Source organism: Oratosquilla oratoria, chromosome 32 (assembly GCF_046742065.1).
Source record: "Oratosquilla oratoria isolate Oo_2021 chromosome 32, ASM4674206v1, whole genome shotgun sequence".
Taxonomy (NCBI): domain Eukaryota; kingdom Metazoa; phylum Arthropoda; class Malacostraca; order Stomatopoda; family Squillidae; genus Oratosquilla; species Oratosquilla oratoria.
The window spans coordinates 47658651-47684793 of NC_134808.1; positions in this window are offsets into that span (position 1 = coordinate 47658651).

The following is a 26143-nucleotide window of genomic DNA, read 5'->3' on the forward strand; positions in this document are numbered from 1 at the left end:
ATCAACTTCGATGATTATCGTTCTTCTTCAACAGGCAGTTCTATTCGTCTTAAGAAACATCCTTAATTTCAAAAAGTCAAAACCACAAACCTCAAAAAAATATGAATTTGGTCATAGTTAAGCTCCTCTAGGCGTATCCATATCACGTACATTCTGTTACCACAATTCCAATCTTGCAAAAGATACCACGATCTTCTTTCCTACGGCAGAAGCCACCACCTTTGCCCTAAGTACCCAGACAGCCTTCGATAATCTTAAACGACCATTGGGAATCGACCTCGGACCAATTCCGCGTGTCTAGAAGGCGAGCTCGAAGCCCAACGGCCACAGGAGGAAAAATCACTTTCCATATATTTCAACCTCGTCCCAACGCCTCCACTATATTTCTCTGCCTCCACATCCACCTCCACCCTCCACCCTCCATCCGCACCTCCATTTCCACCACTGGAGGAAGAAGAGGAGAGGCACGGCTAGTCTTGCGTCAGCTCCTCTCTTCCTCCTCTCTTCCTCCTCTCTTCCTCCTCTCTTCCCTCTTCTTCTTCACTCGAGGCGGCCAACCAGGTTGGAAGTGTTACCTCTTTATCATTGCTAGTCTCACTACCACAACCGCTACACCATACCAATACCACCATCAATACCACCACCATTACCACAAGCAAACGCACCATTACCACGTTCACCATTACTATCACCATCGGTACCAGCTCCGCTACAGGAATCATTGTTGCCAACACAATCACCACCATAGACATCATTAGAACCACCAGTATCACCACAAATACAATCATCACCATAGACATCATTAGAACCATCAATATCACCACAAACACAATCACCACCATAGACAACATTAGATCCACCAATATCACCACAAACACAATCATCACCATAGACATCACTAGAACTATCAATATCACCACAAACACAATCACCATCATAGACATCATTAGAACCACCAATATCACCACAAACACAATCATCACCATAGACATCACTAGAACTATCAATATCACCACAAACACAATCATCACCATAGACATCATTAGAACCACCAATATCACCACAAACACAATCATCACCATAGACATCATTAGAACCACCAATATCACCACAAACACAATCATCACCATAGACATCATTAGAACCACCAATATCACCACAAACACAATCATCACCATAGACATCATTAGAACCACCAATATCACCACAAACACAATCATCACCATAGACATCATTAGAACCACCAATATCACCACAAACACAATCATCACCATAGACATCATTAGAACCACCAATATCACCACAAACACAATCATCACCATAGACATCATTAGAACCACCAATATCACCACAAACACAATCATCACCATGGGCGTTATTGGAACCATCAATATCACCACAAACACAATCATCACCATAGACATCATTAGAACCACCAATATCACCACAAACACAATCATCACCATAGACATCATTAGAACCACCAATATCACCACAAACACAATCATCACCATAGACATCATTAGAACCACCAATATCACCACAAACACAATCATCACCATAGACATCATTAGAACCACCAATATCACCACAAACACAATCACCACCATAGACATCATTAAAACCACCAATATCACCACAAACACAGTCATCACTATAGACATCATTAGAACCACCAATATCACCACAAACACAATCATCACCATAGACATCATTAGAGCCACCAATATCACCACAAACACAATCATCACCATAGACATCATTAGAACCATCAATATCACCACAAACACAATCATCACCATAGACATCATTAGAACCACCAATATCACCACAAACACAATCACCACCATAGACATCATTAGAACCACCAATATCACCACAAACACAATCATCACCATAGACATCATTAGAGCCACCAATATCACCACAAATACAATCATCACCATAGATATCATTAGAACCACCAAATCACCACAAACACAGTCATCACCATAGACATCATTAGAACCACCAATATCACCACAAACACAGTCATCACCATGGGCGTTATTAGAACCATTAATAGCACCACAAACACAATCATCACCACGGGTGTTATTGGAACCATCAATGTCACCACAAACACAATCACCATAGACATCATTAGAACCACCAATATCACCACAAACACAGTCATCACCATAGACATCATTAGAACCATCAATATCACCACAAACATAATCATCACCATAGACATCATTAGAACCACCAATATCACCACAAACACAATCATCACCATGGGCATTATTAGAACCATCAATATCACCACAAGCCTCACCATGAACACGAATACAATCACCACCACTTTGATCACAATATTTCCACCACCAACATTAGTCTCGCCAATGCAACAAGCCGAGTCACCATACGATGAAAGAGAACGGAATTGATTGATCCCGGGACGAAAAATAATAATAACAAAGACAAAGATGAAATAGGGAAAGAAAGAAAGAAGAAGAAAAAAGAAAATATGAATTTTAATTGGCATAGAGCAGAACTGGGCTCTACTCATCAAAGTCGTACTGAAAGGGGGAAGGGAGAGGGGAGAGAGGGGAGACGGGGGCTGTGAGTTAGTTTGGAGGTGACAGTGTGGAGGGGACGGGAGGTGGATGGAGGTGGAGTGAGCTCTGTGGAAGGTGATAGACTGCGCTAGGAGAGGCAATAAAGTGGAACAAGCTATGGTGGAATGGTACAGGAAGTTTGTAGTGGAAATGGAAAGTGGATTTCAAGGAAATGGGTGACATTGGCTATAACGATCCACTTAAGTTATGTACTTGTTAGATTTCCTTCTGGACAAAGAGAGGCTTAGGCACCTTAACTTACACTCTCTGGAAAGACGCAGAGTGCAGGGTGATCTAATAGAGGTGTTCAAGTGGATCAAAGGCTTTAACAAGAGTGATGCAAACAAGGTCATCATATTAAAACAACAGGGCAGGACTCGCAGTAATGGTTATAAACTGGACAAATTTAGATTTAAAAAGGAAATAGGCAAGAATTGGTTTACTAATAGGGTGATCGACGAATGGAATAAACTTAGTAACCATGTAGTAAGCGCTGAAACTATCAGTTGTTTTAAGAAACGATTAGACAACTTTATGGATGGGGATGACAGGTGGTGATGGATATGGAGCTGCCTAGTGTAGGCCTTATGGTCTCTTGCAGTCTCCTTCATTCTTATGTTCTTATGTTATGTAAGGTAGGTGGTTTTGGTAAGATAAAGGGCTAAGACATAAGCACTGGCGTCATAATTATTGTTTACATGCTTGCTTGTGGAAGTCCGCCATTGATCTACAGTGCTCCGGTGAAGTGTGATGTATTGAGTGAAGCTGGGTTGTGTTGCTGAGGTCTTTGTCGTAAATGCCAGCGGAGGGGACTGTGGAGCTCAATTCTTGATCCACATATCCTTCCACCATCACCATCATCACCATCATCACCACTACCACCAACACCCTCACTACCAACATCACCATCACAGTGGTATACTGACAAATTCTGTCTCGGTTGACATCACACGATTTTATTTATACAATAGATGGACCTTACACTGAATGTAATAGTCGACCGGAACCCCCCGAGGGTAATGTCAGACTTCGATTAAAGATAAATCATTCAGTTTCATCAGATGAAAGTCTGTAAAGATTGTGGTCAAGTCATTCATTTCCTAGATTTCAAATATCACGGAAAATAATTATTTTTCTTTTTTCTTTTTTCTTTTTTTTTGGGGGGAGGGGAGAGGTGTGGCACACTTTTTATAATAGGATTATTTCAAATGGAACCAGAACTCGCTTATGAACCTAAAGAAAAAAAAAAAGTATCTCACCTAAGGATTTTGCTATAGACAATACTAGACGATTCTAGCCATCTAAAACTAACCCCTGCTTCTCAGAGTTTAAGGGACCAAATTTACAAAGGCTTTGGCTTGATCCCCAACTAGGCTTTTGTGACTGCCACTAGCCCAGGCTACCTGAGACCAAACCCCAAAAGCGACAGACTTAGCCTAGTCTATCTGTCTCCTTTAACCTAACCCCAAAGCCCAAAAAGAGAAGACTTGCGCACCGCAGACCACAAACTCGTTCCATTTCACGCATGACGTCACGTGGAGGGGCTAGAATGACAACCGACCAATACACCGGGGTCTAAGTTAGTAGGAAGGTCGCAAAGGTCACTGGAAGATTCTATGTGACGTTTGGAAGGTTAATGAAGATATATGAGACTATAGTATCCTCTTCAAAGAAGAGGAAGAGGAAGAGAAGAAAAAGAAGAAGAGGAAGAGGAAGAAGAAGACGAGGAAGAAGAAGAAGAAGAAGAAGAAGAAGAAGAAGAAGAAGAAGAAGAAGAAGAAGAAGAAGAAGAAGAAGAAGAAGAAGAAGAAGAAGAGGAAGAGGAAGAAGAGGAAGAGGAAGAAGAGGAAGAAGAGGAAGAAGGGGAAGAAGAAGAGGAAGAAGAAGAGGAAGAAGACGAAGAATAAGAAGAGAAAGAGGAAGAGGAAGAAGAGGAAGAAGAAGAAGAGGAGGAAGAAGAAGAGGAAGAAGAGGAAGAAGAAGAAGAAGAAGAAGAGGAAGAAGAAGAAGAAAGAGGAAGAAGAAGAAGAAGAGGAAGAAGAAGAAGAAGAAGAAGAAGAAGAAGAGGAAGAAGAAGAAGAAGAAGAAGAAGAAGAAGAAGAAGAAGAAGAAGAAGAAGAAGAAGAAGAAGAAGAAGAAGAAGAAGAAGAAGAAGAAGAAGAAGAAGAAGAAGAAGAAGATGTTCTTCTGGATTTTTATTTTATTTTTTCAAGTATAATGTTTTTCTAGGTTTATTAATTTTGTTCTGGCTAGTGTTACACCATGGATAGGCAACCTTTTTAAGCGTGCGGGCTAAAATCAGCAATATTATTGTTACACTCTTTCCTCCTGGGCCAACAGAGTAACATAAATGATAGACCTACATACGAACATGGTCCCCTTCCTTCACTTACTATAAGGTCCCCAATCAGCCGCCAAGCACAGCGTACGGTTACCTATGGTCATGCAAAAGAAGTTGAAGATTTTTTTTTTTTTTCTATTTTAAGGTGAGCTCTGGGTTTGGCACGCGTGCCAAAGGTTGCCCACCCCCGTGCTGGATTATTTCTGTAAATATTCGTCTCCAAAGGAAGAAGGATAGAGGAGATGAAAGGAGAGATTTAGAAAATTGAATATTCATTTCAGGCTAAGGGGTAAATCACGATCTTAAATGGGTTAAGGCTTTGTCTGCTCTTTGGTATTTGTAAAAAAAAAGGAGGAGGAAGAAGGAGGAGGAGGAAGAGGAGGAGGAGGAAGAGGAGGATGAAGAGGAGGAGGAGGAGGAGGAGGAAGAGAAGGAAGAAGAGGAAGAGGAAGACAAGGAGGAAGAGAAAGAGAAGGAGGAGAAAGAGGAAGAGAAGGAGGAGGAAAAGAAGAAGGAGGAGGGTAAGGAGGAGGAGGAGGAAGAGAAGTTTACTCACTGTGGATTGGTTGTCAGAATCAATATATATATATATATATATATATATATATATATATATATATATAACACTACGTAACGCTCTACAAAATATATATATATATATATTGAAAACAAAAGCTATGAGGGGTCCTCACTTTTATGTAAAGTCAGTTTTAGGTTTCGCCGAAAATCGAATAGTTTTGGATACTAGACAGCCTAGTTTGCATCAATTTACGGGATCAGGGTACCGAAGAGAAGTGATATAATAAAATCCAAAATTTCGAGAAGAAAAAGTAAAAAAAAAAAAAAAATGAAAAAATGATGGATTGGAAGCTGGAGTGCCTGCTTTCCATTAGTTTTCCAGGTCGGTGTGCCAACTATGAACAAGAAGAGCCAAATGATAAATCTGATTTTTTTCTTTTCTTTTTTTTCCGAAAATGAAAAATGAACCCACGCTGCCTCTGGGAATAGGGTTTCAAAAAAAAAAAGAAAAAAAAAAGGAAGCTTGTCTCACGGGCTCGAGTCCCGTAATTGGTTATGATTTTAGATTTATGGAAGAAATCAAAGTTAATCCCTTAGCTTAAAGTTGACCCCATGACTTAAAGTTAACCTCCTTGGCTTAAAGTTAACCCCTTGGCTTAAAGTTAACCTCTCCCTCTTATACCTAATGGTAGACAATTCAATTCAGCCTAATATATATATATATATATATATATATATATATATATATATATATATATATATATATATATATATATATATATATATATATATATATAAATTCTAGCTGTCGCCAGGTGATTTTATTCAGCCAAAAAATATCCTACACAGCAAAAGAATAAACTTTTCAATTTATCAGTGAATGGAATAAGCTTCCAGCCGAGACAATTGAATGTAACAGTTTGAAATTTTTAGATTAACTTGAATAAACACTTGAAAATTGATGTAGTACACACACGTATACATGCACACACACGTACACACGCTCTCTCACACACAAACACATACGCACACACGCCCCACACGCACACATACATATATAAACACACATGCATACACACACACACACACACACACACACACACACATACATACAAATAAACATATACATATACAGGCCTATACAAATACTGTACACATACACATACACACACACAATTTGTCCGAAGTATGCTAATCAGCTGAATAAAGTAATTTAACTTTAGCCATAATTAAGTATATAGAGACAATCACCGTGGTGAGCTGACCACTAGCCACACATTTCGAAAACAAATTTATTTGGACGAATCCCTCTGATTGGTTGAATGACAGCACAGATCTTCCATATGACGTGTCTTGCACTAATGGTGAAGGATTTGAGAACGAGAGAACCAATGGATATCATCTTGAACTCATGAGCACTTGATCGTGAGTTCGAGTCCTGGGATCCATTGCAAGCTTATTGCGTTGACAGTCCTAGCCAGGCGGGGAAGCAACCCTGCGGCTCGGCAAAACTGACAGAGTTTCACTCTCTCATGGGTTTTTCACTTCCCACCGCGTAGGAACGGGATTGTGTTGAGTACAAAGCGGACTTGTGGCAACACGCCACTACTGTAGTGTCCCCTTAACGCATATAACATTTTCGTAAAATAAAATTACTATGATTTAAGAAACTATTGTATGTGTGCATGAATATCAATCGTATATTGTAATAAATGTTGCCACAAACTAGGGTAGCCCTAGTAAGGAGAAAAGCTTCTGAATGTAACGTTATTGTATAATTTTAAAAAAGTAATAAAATATTGATTAGATTTAGTTTATGTCATGGCGGGCGGAAATTTAATAACAAGTCCAAAGAGATTTGGAGTTTGTTTTAATCCTTCTCTTAGAGGGGTTTTAGACGGTCTAACGGTTCGTCGAACCTGGTTCGACAGACACGTGTTTAAAGTGATGTGTGAACGTGTGAACGGGGTATTTGGGGTTTAACCAACGTGTTCGACAACCATATACCCCGTTCACACGTTCACACATCACTTTAAACACGTGTCTGTCGAACCGCGTTCGACGAACCGTTGGACCGTTTAAACGCCCTCTTACGGACGAGTACCATACACCATGTAGTAGTAACAAACCACATCAGACCTCTTCTTATAACGTGACTCGGAAGAGTCTCCTGGAAGCTTTAAACACGGGAAGGAACATCTAGAAAACCCTGATGAGAAGAGACGGGCCGCGGTCATAATAAAAACTCTACAAATATGAAAGAAAAAAGAGGGACACTGAGGACACAGAAATATGTGTCTGTGGGAGAGGACGAGCGTAGTCGGAGATGTGTTTGCTTTAGTGATAAAGAAAACAAAGGGATGTGCGGAGTTGAGGCTTGAGTGGACTGAAGAGGAGAGGGGTGGAGTGGACCAAGGGAAAAGTGGACTTTAGACCTCATACCAAGAGGTCTAGTTTCAGTTAAAAGAAAAAAGGGAAAAAAAAAAACGAAAAATAAGGATCTCGAGTTGCCATGACGTAAATTTAACATGGTAGTTGGTGGAACTAAGTTTGCCAAACGTGCCGCCGATGAAGGGAATATAATTTCAGTTGACTCGAACCTGTGCGCTAGGTTAGGTTAGGTTAGGTTAGGTTAGGTTACGTTAGGTTACATTAGGTTACGTTAGATTAGGTTAAGTTAGGCTATGTTAGATTAGATTAGGTTACGTTACGTTACGTTATATTAGGTTAAGTTAGATTACGTTAGGTTAGGTTACGTTACGTTATGTTACATTAGGTTGTGTTAGGTTACGTTAGATTAGGTTAGGTTAGATTAGGTTAGGTTAGGTTAGGTTAGGTTAGGTTAGGTTGATTTTACACTCCGTACTAATTCAAACCAATGTGCTTGATTTCCTGAGTTATCTATAACTAAGGAGATTAGGTTAGGTTAGGTTAGATTAGGTTAAGTTGGGTTGATTTTACATCCCGTACTGGATGGTGCCTTTCTTATATCTGGTTGTCTTCAGATAATTTTATTCATTCACACAGCATCCTCATCCTCAAAGGTAGGATTAGGTTAATCCTTTTTCAATCTCTTGTGCTGGGACGGGGATTTCTTTACGTGATTAGAATTGCCTGCAAGGTTAAAATAAACCTGTAAAAAGGTTCATTTGAACGAGGTTAATTCACCAACTACAAGAGGTTTTTGTTAACTAATAAGTATAAACTCTCGATAGCTAGGTTACTCGTGTGGTTTAATTTTCAAAGACAAAGAGTTTAGGCTGGAATTCCTTGCAAGGTTAGAATAAATCTATAAAATGGTTCACTTAAACGAGGTTAAATCACCAACTATAAGAGGTTTTCGTTAACTAATAAAGTTAGTCTCTCGATAACTAGGTTAATCGTGTGGTTTAATTTTCAAAGACAAAGGGGTTTAGATGGGGTTTAGGAGTATAAGTCTTAGAACGGGGTCGCGATCTACTGACCCCATATTCGGTACGGGGACCGCCCCTGGCTTGGTATTAAGTGCGGTATTTTTTTTTTTTTTTTTTTTTTTTTTTTTAGCCCTCTACTCATTGCAATTTCATTTTCTTCTAGTTCGTTTAATTATGAATTTCAGAGTTGAGTCAGCTCATTTCGGAGAGAATGTTTTTTTTTATTTCACAGAATGAATTGTGTGGCCCATTTTACAGGAAGTTTTTTCTTTCTTTCCTTCTTTCTTTCTTTCGTTCTTTTCTTGTCATTTTTGTCTGGAAGGAGGAGGTGGGAGAGAGGGAGATGTGGAGGGAACACTTATAAAACACATTCTGAAAAGCCAAAAAAAAAACCAAGTCACGTTACCGGACCCGAAGTTAACTTTTAGCTCAAATATAATTTTCCCTAAAATCATTTACTTCAAATTCCACCACCTGGAACATGGGAGCTTCTTGGAAGAGAAGTCCTGGACCTGGAAATTACGTTGACAAGCGCTCGGATCTTGTTATCCAGCGATGACATGCATTTGGCGTGACGATGTTCCGAAAAGGGTTGTGGTGTAATGACAATGTTCCATGAATGTTTATGTGATGTTCCAAAGCATTCAGCACTAGATAGGTCCAAATGAAATGGCTCAAACAATGGCTACATGATGATATGGCTCAAAGAATTGTTACATAATGTTGATATGGCTCAAACAATGGCTACATGATGATATGGCTCAAAGAATTGTTACATAATGTTAATATGGCTCAAATAGTGGCCACATGTTCTTGATATGGCTCAAAGAATGGCTACATAATGTTGATATGGCTCAAATAGTGGTTACATGTTGTTGATATAGCTCAATTAATGGCTACATGTTGATATGGCTCAAAGAATGGCTACATGTTGATATGGCTCAAAGAATGGCTACATGTTGTTGATATGGCTCAAAGAATGGCTATATGTTTTTGAAGTGGCTCAAATAATGGCTACATGTTGTTGACATGGCTCAAAGAATGGCTACATGTTTTTGATATGGCTCAAAGAATGGCTACATGTTGTTGATATGGCTCAAAGAATGGCTACATGTTTTTGAAATGGCTCAAATAGTGGCTACATGTTGTTAATATGGCTCAAAGAATGACTACATGTTTTTGAAGTGGCTAAAATAATGGCTACATGTTATTGACATGGCTCAAAGAATGACTAGATGTTTTTAAAGTGACTCAAATAATGGCTACATGTTGTTGATATGGCTCAAAGAATGGCTACATGTTTTTGAAATTGCTCAAATAATGGTTTTACATATTGTTTATGTGGCTCAAAGAATGGCTACATGTTGTTGATATTTTTGCTCCAAAGAATGATTACGTGGTTATGATATGGCTCAAAAAAATGGCTATATGGTGTTAATATGGGCTCAAAAAATTGAATCTGTACTGTTGATATGGCTCAAATAATGGCTATTAATGTTTATATGGCTCAAAAAAATGGCTATGTGATGTTCAATATGGGTCTATATATAGGACAGCTGGTGTTGATATGGCTTAAGGAATGGCTATGTGATGTTGATTTGAGTTCCAAAAATGGTGTATGTGGTGTTGACATGGCTCAAAGAATGGTTATATGATGTTGATATGACTCTACATACAACTAGCTGATGTTGATATGGCTCAAGGAATGGCTATGTGATGTTCATTTGGTCCCAGAAATGGTTATGTGGTGTTGACATGGCTTCAGGAATAAATATGTGGTGTTGATATGACTCTACATATAACTAGCTGGTGTTGATATGACTCAAGGAATGAATATGTGGTGTTGATTTGGTCCCAGAAATGGGTATGTGGTGTTGGCATGGCTTCCGGAACGAATATGTGGTGTTGATATATGTGATAGCTATATTATATATATATATATATTGTAATATATATATATATATATATATATAATTATATAGATATATATATACATATATAACTAGCTGGTGTTGATATGGCTCAAAAGCAACTATATGGTGTTGGTTTGACTCCTACAAGGATTTTATGGAGTTGACATGATATGAGAAATCACTGTGTTGATAAAATGGTTCCTGAAAGGGCTATTTTGTGTTGGTATTGTTTCATAAGTGACTATTATCCATTACTATTGCTCCAAAAATGACTGTGTTGACATGAAGAAGAAGAAGAAGAAGAAGAAGAAGAAGAAGAAGAAGAAGAAGAAGAAGAAGAAGAAGAAGAAGAAGAAGAAGAAGAAGAAGAAGAAGAAGAAGAAGAAGAAGAAGAAGAAGAAGAAGAAGAAGAAGAAGAAGAAGAAGAAGAAGAAGAAGAAGAAGAAGAAGAAGAAGAAGAAGAAGAAGAAGAAGAAGAAGAAGAAGAAGAAGAAAAGAAGAAGGGGAGGAGCCTATGGCAGGAGGAACTGGAAGCTGCGGCCGAAGCCGTCGCCTTAGCCCTATTATACGTTCCAGGGACCACTGGAACAGGTACAAAACAGTCACTGCTGGAAATCGGAGAAGGGCGCGGAACTCGAGCCCACACCTAAGCAAACGCGAGACCGGCACGATTTCCAGCGCACTGAGCGTGTTGACACAAGCCCTAGGATAAATACGAGACGTTGGCATGACTCCAGGATGCCTATGTGGTGATAGCCTGGATCCTGGAATGGTTATGTAGTGTTGATTTGGTTCCAGGAATGAATACAAGGTGTTGACATGTCCTCAGCAGTAAGTATCTCGTATTGACATGTCTCCAGGAATCATTACACGATCGTGGCTCGGCACCAACAATAATTGTACGTTAAGGGATCGTAAAAGTACGTCGATCTACCAGGGGTATAAGAATACTTAGCTCTAGTATTTGGTCTAGTTAAGAATAACTAGGAAATTATCTAGATATATTTACTAAACCTTTGGTTAGTAATGAGGATTTCTCACGGGTGAAATTTAATTTTGCTTAGAAGCAGCATAGTGGAATCATAATAAAAAGAAAATAAATGAAAAAAATCCTAAATGGTTAATTGAAGTTTTGGACTTCTGGTTAATGAGGGATTTTGGTTTATCTATATGAAATCACTTGATGGAAGTTGAAATGAATGTATAAGCTCAGTGTATATCGTCTTGAACTTATGACCAGGTGGTTGTGAGTTCGAGTCCTGAGATCCAACGGGCAGAGGGGGAGGTGATTCGACGTCGGCCTTAAAAAAAAAAAAAAAAAAAAAACGGCTTACAACAACTGACAGGGCTTTACCCTACCAGCGGTGGGAGTGGAAGGGTAGGACGCGCAATCATCTGGTCTTCCTTCTCCTTACAGACCTGCTGCCGCCAGGATATTTTATTCATCTCATTACCCCCTCGATAATGAAAGGCTGTCTACTACGGTAAACAAATTCCCTATACTAAAAACTTGCCATCCCAGCCCCACGCAGTGGGAAGTGAAAAACCCCTAATAAAGCAAAGCCTTATCAACTCGCGTGTTTTTTTTTTTTTTTTTTTTCTTTTTTTAGGTCGATGTCAGGTCGCCTCCCCGCCTGGCCAGGGCTGTCGGGAACCAACCCGGGAATCGACCTCATGACCCCCTGCTCACGAGGTCTACACTGTATCTACTGTGCAACCGTGTGATACTTGTCTTTTAAGCTCACCTGCCGTTAGGTAATTGTTTTCATCATTTGTGAACCTTCTCGGCTGGAAAGAGGACAACTGTATCACATATTCCAGTCCATTATGGGATTTAGTCTTTCCCAAATTTACATTTTTTTTTCCACAACATTCTTTTTCATTCTTCCAAAATGGAACTGGACCTTTTTTGGCGTAGGAAACCATATACGTTAAATGTGTTATTTGTAAAAATGAAAAAAAAAAAAAAAAAAAAAAAAAAAAAAAAAATAATAATAATAATAATAATAATAATAATAATAATAATAAAAAAAAAAAAATGGTCAGAGGCCATAAATGATATTGACTTTATTTTATTTATTTATTATTATTTTTTCTTTGTACATAGGAGACCGTATACGTTAAATGTATTATTTAAAAAAAAATCCACCCTAATACTCGTATTCCGCGACATGAACATTTTAGCTCCGCCCTCCTAATATAATCAGTATTCTGATTGGTGGAGACCAGTCCTCGCAACGAGATATCTCTGCAATATTTCTCACAATGGTTACCGAACATAGCCGGGTGTGCTCCTTGATTCGGCTATCCCCTTTATGAGGGGAGAAATAGCCTTGGCATCTATGTATTATTGAGCAAATCAGACCTTCTTCTACCCCAAGACTGCCCCGCAAATGAATGCCATCATTTGACGTCAGTAATCCGGAAAGACCATAAGAACATAACCACATAAGAATGGAGGAGACTGCAAGAGACCATAAGGCCTACACTAGGCAGTTCCATGTACATTATCACTTATCATACCCATCCATAAAGTTATCTAATCTTCTTTTAAAACAACCAATTATTTCAGCGCTCACTAACTACATGGTTACTAAGTCTATTCCATTCGTTAACCACTCTATAGGTAAACCAGTTCTTGCCTATTTCCTTCTTAAACCTAAATTTGTCCAGTTACCCATCACTACGAGTCCTACACAGCTGTCTTAATATGATGACCTTGCCTGCATCACCCTTGTTAAAGCCCTTGACCCATTTGAATACCTCTATTTGATCACCCCGCACTCTATGTCTTTCTATATAGTGTAAATGCCTAAGCCCATCCTCGTAAGGTAAATTTTATGTCCATCTATGGACTACTGAAATTAACACGACATATAAGATAAGCACAAACAAAGACTATTATGTTATCAATATGATTTCAGAATCACATTAGAAAATAGCTACATTAGATGATAAAAACTTTTTAAATTAACACGATATAAAAAAATAACCAAAAACAAGGACTAATATGTTATCTATATGATTTCAGAATCACATTGAAAAATAGCTACATTAGATGATAAAAAAATTTGAAATTAACACGACATAAAAGATAAGCATAAACAAGAGCTATTATATTATCAACCTTATTTCAGAATCACATTAAAAAAAAATATCTACATTAGACGATAAAATCTCGAGCGAATTAGTCTAAAAATCGAAGAGCACCCGACAGGAGACGCCTAGCTGTAGCTGACCCTACTGACTCCCCCCACACTGCGTTAGCAAACAGTTACGTTAAAAGGCAGTTAAAGTATAACCGGGTTCTAATGACACGTGACCGACCCTTAAGCGTCTTTTGGTGTAAACTCATCACTTTTGTCATATGAGAATTGGGAATGTGGGGCAGCGTTACACATGACGATGAAGTGTCATTCGGGATGACATTTTCTTTCACCAGCTGTGGCAGATGGTCCCGATGGCGTGAATGCGCAGTCTGATGTCCCGCGCATTCTGAGAGACGCCAGCTGAGGTCTGGGAAAGAAATGCAGCAATTCATGTGATGATGCATATATCAGGATAGATGGAGATAGAGATAGATGAAGATAGATGGAGATAGATAGAGACAGATAGATATAGATATAGACAGAGATAGAGATATAGATGGAGAAAGATGAAGATAAAGATTGAGATCAATATGGTAGATAGATAGATAGTGATAGTAGATAGACAGACAAATACATACATACATACATGCATGCATACATACATACATACATACATACATACATACATACGTACGTACATAGGTAGACAGACAAATTTGTTATTTTCCGTCGATGTTTACTTGACATTTCGTAATGGTAAACACTAATTGTTTTAATCAATGTTGTAGTTTCTCTTTCGATAACGCAGAGTTTAAAGAATGAACTTTTGTTTGAGTAGTGTATCTCGTTTGAGATCCAACTTGTGTTGAGATCAAGATCATGAACGTTTGCTATGAAGAGTCACAGATCGTTCTATCGTAATAAACTAAGTATTCAGTACAGAGATGACGAGTTTGGGTAGAGCTAAGCACCTCCTGGCGTGAGCTGCTGCTTCTTTTTTTCAGTCGATAATTGAGTATCGACGTAATCGTCAAGAGTGCTTGACTTGGAGAACTTGAGGAGCGAATGTCACCTGGTCACTGTTTGGTTAAAGACCCGTTTTTTTTTCTACTTCGTTTTCTACTTGAAAATAATTAAATTGATCGTGGCTTTATACAGAAAGTGACGAGTTTGGCTAAAGTGCTTTACTTGGAGAACTTGAGGAGCGAATGTCACATTTCTCCCCCACGGACACTTTGTAACCAGTAGAAGCTGGTCACTGTTTGGTAAAAGACCCGTTTTTTTTCTACTTCGTTTTCTACTTGAAAATGATTAAATTGATCGTGGCTTTATACAGGTGACGAGTTTGGCTAGAGTGCTTGACTTGGAGAACTTGAGGAGCGAATGTCACTGGTCACTGTTTGGGTAAAAATTCGTTGTTGTTGTTGTTTTTTCTTCTTCTTCTCCCTCTTCTTCTTCATTTCCTACTTGAAAATAATTGAATTGATTGCGGCTTTATACAGAAGATGACGAGTTTTGCTAGAGGTATGCGCCTCCTTTGATAACACAGTTAACAAAATCTCACTTTTGTCTTGTACTTGACCCCAAACTATGATTTTCCAGTTGTTTTCAAACACATCCAAGACTTCTTTCTTAAGCTTTCAGAGCAATATTGAAAGCTGTTATATTGGACCACATGCCAGGAAAATTATGGAATGCTCAGAATTTCTACAGAAGCTCACAGAAAAGGAGAAAAAAACTGAGGAGTGTTTCGATGCTGCAGTACAGGATTTCCTTAGCAACAAAACTGGTGACTCTATAGATCTGGTTGAAGCTTTATTGAAAAGCTATGGCGAGATGGGCTGCAGAATGTCCTTGAAGGTTCATATCCTTGATTCTCACCTCAACAACTTCAAGGAGAATATGGGAGCATGTTCAGAGGAACAAGGGGGACCGCTTCAATCAGGATATAATGAACTTTGAACAAAGATACCCTTCAATGATAACATGATGGGAGACTATATTTGGGGGTTTATACATGAAAGTGATTTGTTGTATTCACGCAAATCAAGGGGGAAAAATCACTTTTGATACTAAAAATTAGTTTCAGGTTAAAAAAAAATGTAATTTGAATTTATGTTTTTTGTTTTTTTTTCTTTCCGAAAAGGGTGAAAATATTGAAATTTAGCTATTAAAGGGCAAAAGATAAATCTAAAAATCACAAAAATAAGGTTTGATGGGAGTAATGGACATTTTCTATTGTTTTGCAATGAAAATATTTGGAAACTAACACTTGCTTGTCAAAGACAAAAATAGTGGTACATAATGTAATAGATAACATTGTATATGTGATTCCTATAGATCTTTCAAAAACAGAATGTTCGTGACATTTGTTGAGAAAGAATTTTATTTACATAAATTCACAATTATACATATATATATATGTATATATATATATATATATATATATGTATATATATATATATATATATATATATATATTGCTACAAAGGTAGGGGTGACTTTAACAAATCCTGCCGCGCAAGGTTGTCGCTCGCTACAGCTTCATCATCACGGTCCTTGTTCGAGACTAGTGCCACTCAGCCGCGTGTTCCAGCCCCGATTGACAAAATGATTCCTGTCGTCTTTCTTGGTGTCAAAGGGATTAATTCGATAGACAGACAGGGAGACGAGGACCCGGAAAACCGTGGAAGAGGGACCATATGGTAAAAGGTGATACGTTCCTCAACATGAAGCACCCTTGGACTAAGGCTTTGATCTTCCGTTTCGTTTAACTTAAGGAATGTTTGTACATGATCTATAGGTAGGAATTACGAAGATGTAAGGTTTATTGTAGTTCCAAGTTTCTGTCAGGAATTATGCGTCGCCTATTTTTAAATTTATCACGTGTTAGTGTATTCCCTGAGATACGAGGAAGAATTTTCTCTTTTTGCGTGTGCTGTGTCATCATATTTATTTTCCCATATTGTCGATATAGTAACTCACCATTTCTGTTCTGATATTCTCAATATCCTGTTTTGTCAATGCTGTCCCCATATTATCGTCTCCTTATTTTTCTACATTGTCAATATCTCAATTTATACATTCTGTTCATATACATTCTCACCTTAATTTTTCAGAATATTAACACACTACCTTTTAATACATATTTTCAGTATGATACTTCATGATATTTATTTTCCTCCATGTTAGTAATTTAACGAATCAATATCAATATTTACACACTCTGTTCACATACCCTCTCAAGCTTCGCTATCTTCTCATATTTCCAATACATTATTTTACCGTACTTATTTTCGGGGTCGCCGATTTAATGAAGCGGCCTTGCTGTGGATATGCTGTGTCTTGCGACACTGCTTCTGACCCAGGGCAGTGGACAAGGTGCAGGGATGACCCGTCATTCAGGAGGTGCTCAGATAAGAGGGAGGGTGGAGGGGTGTGGAGTGTATTCAGGGATGGAATGGGTGGGAATGATTTTATGCCTTTTTCTTTTTGGCTACCCCCCTTGTAAGGGGGAAGAAGCCTTGGTATATGTATGTATGTATCAATACACTACATCGATAAATCCACCTTCACGCATTTTTATTTTTTCAGTATTATGCTTCATGATATTTATTTTCTTCTATATTCAATGAATACATTACCTCAACGTGATTATCATTTCATAATATTGATACCCTGCCTCGATACATCTATCTTCACACATTTATTTAGTATAAAACTTAAGATTTTTATTTCCTTCTATAATGAGAATTCAATAAATACACTCCCTAAATGTAATTATCATTTCATAATATTGATACACTATCTTGATACATTTATCTGCATATATTTATTTAGTATAATACTTCAAGATGTTTATTTCCTTCTATATTGAGAATTCAATGAAAACACTACCTCAGTGTAATCATTATTTCATAATATTAATACACTACCTTGATACATCTTCATACATTCATTTAGTATAATACTTCACGATGTCTGTTTACTTCATCTATCTGCACATATTTATTTCGTATAATACTTCAATGAATCCAATGAATACACTACCTCAATGTAATTATTATTTCATAATATTAATACACAACCTTGATACATCTTCATACATTCATTTAGTATAATACTTCACGATGTCTGTTTACTTCATCTATCTGCACATATTTATTTCGTATAATACTTCACGATGTTTTTTTTCCTTCCATATTGGCAACAGGGGCTCTATCCCTTCACGTGACTGCCCAAGGGGAAGAGACGAGTCATGTGTTTATTGATTATAAGGGAGAGGTCGAGTGGTTCTCGCCCCTTGTTGTCCTCCTTGGAAAAGGGGGACGCATTCAATAGACTTGGTCCTCGAAGGGTGAGGGAGACTTGTAACTCAGTCGACGGTGCTCTTGGATGCCAGGGTGATGTAGAGGGTATAGGGTGGTACATGTAGTACATGTATGTAGGGAGCCCTTCAGCCACCCCTAAAAAAAAAAACGATAAAAATAAAATAATTCTTTGGAATGTTTTCTAATCATATCGAATTCTATCAATTGTGTCTGGAAAATGGGAGTCGTCCGTTCGAATTTCAAGGAAAAATTATTATTTTTTCCCTACTCTAGTCTAGTCCTCTCCTACGTGTTCGCAAATATTCAACTAGATGACAAATCATTTTGGAGGAACAGTTGATGACGCAGACCAACAAATTCGACAAAATAATGAAGCATTTCAAAGAATAAGTACATATTTTTGAGGTACCCTGTATATATCAAAGAACTTTTCACCCTTATAAGGAGAATTGCCGAGTCAAAACACATACCTACTTTATATGTATATATATATATATATATATATATATATATATATATATATATATATATATATATATATATATATGATGAAGGTGGAAAAAGAAGTCACGGGTCTAGTTCCGAGATCCTGAGTTTATTCCTGACCGGTTTCGTTCTATGCTTCTTCAGAGGAATGTGACCCGTGACTTCTTTTTCCACCTTCATCAACTTGTCACAATGTACCAGCATATATATATATATAAATATATATATACATATATATATATATATGTATTACATATATAAATATACATACATATATACATACATATATACATACATATATATACATATATACATACATATATATACATATATACATACATATATATACATATATACATACATATATATACATATATACATACATATATATACATATATACATACATATATATACATATATACATACATATATATACATATATACATACATATACATACATATATACATACATATACATACATATATACATACATATATACATACATATATACATACATATATACATACATATATATACATATATACATACATATATATACATATATACATACATATATATACATATATACATACATATATATACATATATACATACATATATATACATATATACATACATATATATACATATATACATACATATATATACATATATACATACATATATATACATATATACATACATATATATACATATATACATACATATATATACATATATACATACATATATATACATATATACATACATATATATACATATATACATACATATATATATATATATATATATATATATATATATATATATATATATATATATCAAAGCCTATTTAAAGGCCCTTCCAACTGAATACCTCCCATAGGGTCAAACTCTCAGGAAATAGATTGACTTTGGAGGTGGGTAGAAACAACTTCGCCAACCATGTAGTTAATAAATGGAATAAACATCCTGTAGAGGCAGTGCAATGTACTTCAGTTCGAAACTTTAAGATTCGTTTAGATAAACACTTAAGCAAGATCTGTAATGCCGGCCATTTATTTTGTATTATTTGTTTACTTATTTGTTATTATTTGTCTGTTTGTTTATCATTATTTATTTATCATTTATTTTTTATCTATTTGCTATTATTTACTATTTACCCGTTTGTTTATCATTGAACTTTACCTATTTATTCTATTTATTAGTTTTATATTATTATTGTTTATTTATTTATCATCATTTTTTCGTATCCGACATAGTTATGGACCAAAAGGTCTCCTGTCGTCATGCTCCTCCTTTATAATCCCTCTCCCGTCACATTGATCGAGGCAAAGGCAGTGCAGTGAGGCACAGTTTCATCAGCTGATTCGGTTTAACGTCGCGAACTCCTCTTGTCAGGGGGCCAGAACGATACCCCTTACAGAGAACTTTGCAGCGAGGAACTTAATGAACCATGGGTCCAACTCGCTAGTGGTAAGGGTTCAAACTACCGTCACCCCCTTTCTCCGCCGCAAGTACCGACGCTCTAACCAACTTGGCAAATGACCCTTCCTTACCTGAGGGTACTTTTACTTTTATTTCAGGTACCGCCAAGTGATTTAATTCACTTCTGTAACCTTCCTAAGGTTGTGGAGAATTAATTAACCATCAAAGTAAATGACTGTCCGATATGTCATTCATAATGTTAATTGCTTCATCACTTCTTGGCATATTTACTTCGTCATCACTTGCTTGGGGGCAATTCTGTGGCCATCCAAGGTCTCGTTGAGATGCAACCGCTTGGCCTCATTTCGCACGCATCGACTTTTCGCCGTGCGCCATCCACGACACGACGTCGTACTCTCTGAAATAACCTTAGATGTCTATGGATGCTTTCACATGTCACGTCCATGTGTGTAAACGTTCATAGACACCAATGGTTATTTGAGAGCACGACGTCGTGACGTCGACGGCGCACGGCAAAAAGTCGATACGTGTGGAAAGAAGCTTTAGGTCAGAGTTCAATTTGAAATTCGGGATTGAAAGGAAGTAAACATGTTATGGTGTGGATTTGGTATTCTATTTTTGATCCATTATGCAAAAAAAAAAAGCTATTTCTTAATCAAATTAAATAGTAATGATAATAATAAGAATTTACATATACATCCACACATGAGCGAGCGCACACACACACACACACACACACACACACACACACACACACACACACACACACACACACACACACACACACACATACACAAACGCATAAACACACACGCGCAAACACAAGTACACATGGACACAAAAACACGCACATCCCCATACACATTCATATGTACTTACATATACATATACATATACATATACATATATATACATACACATACACATACATATACATATACATATATATACATACACATACATATACATATACATATACATATACATACATATACATATACATATACATATATGTTCTGTGTATATATGTATGAGTGTATATATGTGTTGGGGCTGGAATGCGTATGTATGTATGTATGTATGTATGCTTTATATGTGCTTTATTTTGTTTAACGTAACACACTCCTTTGACAGAGCCTCCATTAAGAATGTGACCCTTGTTGGTCGTGACCTAATTTAGACTGAATAGAAGCACTTGACATTTATCTAGAAATTGGTCCTTGGCTCTAGAAGACAATCTAGTCATAACTAGAATTGAAAGCGCCTTTTGTTCTCAGTCAATTATTGTAAAGGATTTAATGATGGACGTCGTAAATCAATATTAAAGAAAGCTTCACACTATGTAGACTGTCGTCAACACTTGCATTCGTTTGAATAGAAACGACATTAGTTATAATTATTTTTGTTTTTCGAATTGCCAAATGTCAAATTATCTTTGTGTTATATATTGAGAATCTGAATGACAAACTTTGAGAAGTCTAACCTATACGAATGTTAGACACATCGTGTAAACGCTCACAGGACATTCTAGAACGCTGTAAACGAAATTTTCTCCAAGCTATTGAAATTCACAACAGCTGACGACAATTAGCTCAGTGTGAAACGTGGGCAAGAATTACATTAAACGTAACGTACAGACACTTAACCCTCTCGAATTCTTATTAACCTTAGCGCTTCTAGATTAAATTTCTTTCGATATGTTAGCTTCATTCTAAGCTGAATAGAATTATCTGTCTTGAATAAAATGTCTAAGCGAAGCCATTCCTCCTCCGAAGAGGAGGAGGAAGAAGAAGTTTAAAATTGAAGAAGTTTGTCAGTGAGGGAGAGAAAGTTAAGCCTCGCTAGTGTTGATACAATTGGTTTATCCTCTCCTCCCACGCATACGCCTTATCCTTCATTTATTTTATCTAATTATTTATCTATCTATTTATTTATTTATTATTATTGTTATGATCATACATACATACATATATATATATATATATATATATATGTATATATATATATATATATACATATATATATATATATATATATATATATATATATATATATATATTGGCTATAGCTATTACCCGAAATATAGAAGTTTAACTTCTCAACTTCCTTTCTAATTCCAATTATGGCTTTCTCGTGCGTTTTACAGATGTTCTACTACATTTCGTCCCAGTGACACACACACACACACATATATATATACATATATATATATACATATATATATACATATATATATACATATATATATACATATATATATATACATATATATATACATATATATATACATATATATATACATATATATATACATATATATATATATATATATATATATATATGTATGTATATACGTTATAAGGAAATTAGTTCCACCTCAAGGACTCGAACCTTTGCCTTAGCAACTGCATATTATGAAGCAAAGACGATAATCATTGAGCCAGCCAGACCCTACAAAAGGAATGACCTGGACTACGACCTGGTAGTTCCCCGAAGGCATTAGCCTTAGCTCAGTCTCTATTCTAATTTCACCAAGTCTTTATCATGGCGAGCCATCCGACAAGTTGTGTGTCATTGTGACAAATTGAAATATGTTCCACAGTAGTCCAGATCGTTCCTTTTGAACAGTCTGGCTGGCTCAAAGGTATCGTCTTTGCTTCATGATAAGCAGTCGCTATGGCAAAGGTTCGAGTCCTTGCGGTGGAGCTTATTTTCATTTGTCACAATGATACACAACGTATATATGTATGTATGTATATAATATACACACACACACACACACACACATATATATACATATATATATATATATACATTATATATCTATATATATATATATATATATTTTTTTTTTTTTTTTTTTTTTTACGACCCAATATTCCCACAGCGGGGAAGTCAAAGCAAAGGAGGTCCCGATTATACCAGGCCTTTTTCAGACAAGGGACCAATCCAGTAGTACATAGCTTAGAATAAAGCCGAGTTACCTTTGCCGTATTTGCTCGAAGACCTATATCAAACTAATACCGAATCAAAATTAAAGAATCAAAATGATAAATCACGAAGACTGGTAGAAAAATCTTTCGGATCGTAACGTGATTGGATGAGAAATAAAGATATGTAAAGAAAAATAAAAACAAATATAAATAAATAAGTAAATAAATAAATAGAATAAGATAGATAACATAAAAATTAATGAATAGATAGATAAATATATATATATAGATGAATAGATAAAATAAACAAATAATTAAATTAATTGAATAAACAAATCAAATAAAACACTATAAAACTATAAAAACACTATAAAAACTATATATGAAACTATAAAAACAATATAAAAACAAATCAAACTAAAACAGAATAAGATAAAACTGAATAGATTTAGTTCAAATCAAGCAAAATGAAAATACGATAAAATTAAATTAAATGGAAGTAAAGAAAGTTTGGCTCCAAGGTGAACGTGTCAGATAAATGATTGGAAACCAATTCATCGTGATGAGGAGTTTGATGGGAGGTTACAGGATTTTCTTTTTTCTTTTTTCTTTTTTTAATATTTTCTCAAGTAGGTCATGGCTGAATCGCACGCAACTTTGTATTTTTCTGTACTATTTCTTTTTTCAAGACATATCATTTATGTTTAGTTATTGTGTTGTTGTTGTTGTTGTTGTTGTTGTTGTTGTTGTTGTTGTTGTTGTTGTTGTTAATATTGTTTTTGTTGAATTTGTTGTTGTTGAATTTGTTGTAGTTGAATTTGTTGTTATTATTATTGTTGTTGAAGTTGTTATTGTTGTTGTTATTGTTGAAGTTATTTGATTTTAATTTGTTTTTGTTATTGTTGTTGAAACTGTTATTGTTGTTGTTATTGTTGAATTTGTTTTTGTTTTAAGTTGTTGCTGTTGTTGTTGTTGTTTTGTTTTTGTTACTGTTCTTAATGTTGAAGTTGTTGTTGTTGCTGTTGTTTTGTTGTTGTTGCTGTTGTTGAAGTTGTTTTTGTTTTAAGTTGTTGTTTTTGTTTTAAGTTTTTTTTTCTGTTGTTGTTTTTGTTGTTGTTTTGTTTTTGTTTTTGTTGTTGTTTTTGTTATTGTTTTGTTTTTGTCGTTGTTCTTAATGTTGAAGCTGTTGTTGTTGTTATTGTTGTTGAAGTTGTTTTTGTTTTAAGTTGTTTTGTTTTTGTTGATTTTCTTAATTATTGAAGTTGTTGTTGTTGTTATTGTTGTTGTTGTTGTTGTTGTTGTGGTGGTGGTGGTGGTGGTGGTGGTGGTGGTGGTGGTGGTGGTGGTGGTTGTGGTGGTGGTGGTTGTGGTGGTGGTATTGAAGTTCTTGCTTTAACCGAGAGCCCTGCTCTAGATTCTCTACCTACCTATCAAAACCTTCTTCCTCCTCTTAAGCAGAGTAGCCTCAGTCTTTTAACTGAAGAATATCTATGAAACATATATTGGGGTCGACGGGGATCATGCATATATACCTCCATAACGTGGCGTTCCTGAAATTTGTATAATAAAAGTTGGCAGCGTGTCTGCAGATGAAACAAGACTTTGGCTTCTTTCGTTTGCCGAGTGAAGAAAGTTTCCCAGAAGTTTGGGACGTCTAGAATATCTATATGGAAGTAGATGGCGTGACGTTTATACATAAAGGAACCTTCTCCAACTTGTTTTTTCTTTTTTCTTTTTTTTTTCTTTTATTATGTATGTTTTTTTTTCTACATCAACTTTACTCTGGGTTGGATTGTCCATATTGGCTCATCCTCCTCTTTCAATCCTCTCTGTCGTTTTTATTTTCAATTGTCAATTCCATATTTAATATCTTCTTCCGTTTTCTTTTCCGTTTTTCTTTTGTTAGCTTCCTTTCCTCATACCCCTTTCTATCCTCCGCTGTGACATGTGGCATGTGGCATGTGGCATGTGGCATGTGGCATGTGGCATGTTTACGATTACACGATTACAAAATAAATAAATAAATAAATAAAAATCTATATAATTTTAAGTTAAATCTAAAAAAAGAAATAATAGAGATTTTACTTCAGCTCCCCAGAGGTCATCTACAACAGTGAAGTGTTTTATTACATTGAATGAGCAATGTGAACAAGTTATACATAACAGAAACAGGAAACACAACTTACTTTTCATTCTTGGCGTACAAGATATCTACATGTCAACAAGTAGAAAACACAAAGGCGGCGCAAGCCGACAGGAGACCTTTTGGTCCATAGACTCTTATTTTGGGGTAGACATATATCAAAATCGGAAAACGATAGTCTCAGCCTTGTACACACATAAATGTTGACGAGACTTCATCGATCCTTGCCCCTTATTTACATTTTCCAATTTTTTTCTTTTTCTTTAAGAAAAACTACACTCTGATGACGTCATCGGAAGCGCGTTGGTCTCGCATTCGCTTAGTCGTGGGTTCGAGTCCCACACTCCTCTCTGATTACCAGCACTGATTCTTAGTTACCTGCTAAAATTCCCTAAGGGTCATAATAGGTCAAAGGTGATGGTTTCGGCCGCAGGTACTCAGCGCCTCCTGGCGTAGGCTCCTACCCCCTTTGCACACATATCTACATAAAGAGACACTCATTTATGAAATCTGTGTCCTTTATGTAACTAGAATCATCTGGTGGTATATATATATATATATATATATATATATATATATATATATATATATATATATATATATATACATATATATATATATATATATACATATCACTATACTGAAGCAACACTATGTTGGCTACCTCCTTTATAAGGGGGAAAAAGCCTTTGGTACATGTATTTATGTATGTATGTATGTATGTATGTATGTATGTATGTATGTATGTATGTATGTATGTATGATGTATGTACGTATGTATGTATGTATGGATATATGTATGTATGTATGTATGTATGTATGTATGTATGTATGTATGTATGTATGTATGTATGTATGTATGTATGTATGTATGTATGAAGTAAAATTAGGTTGTTAGACTTTAACAGTCAGAGTAAATGATGA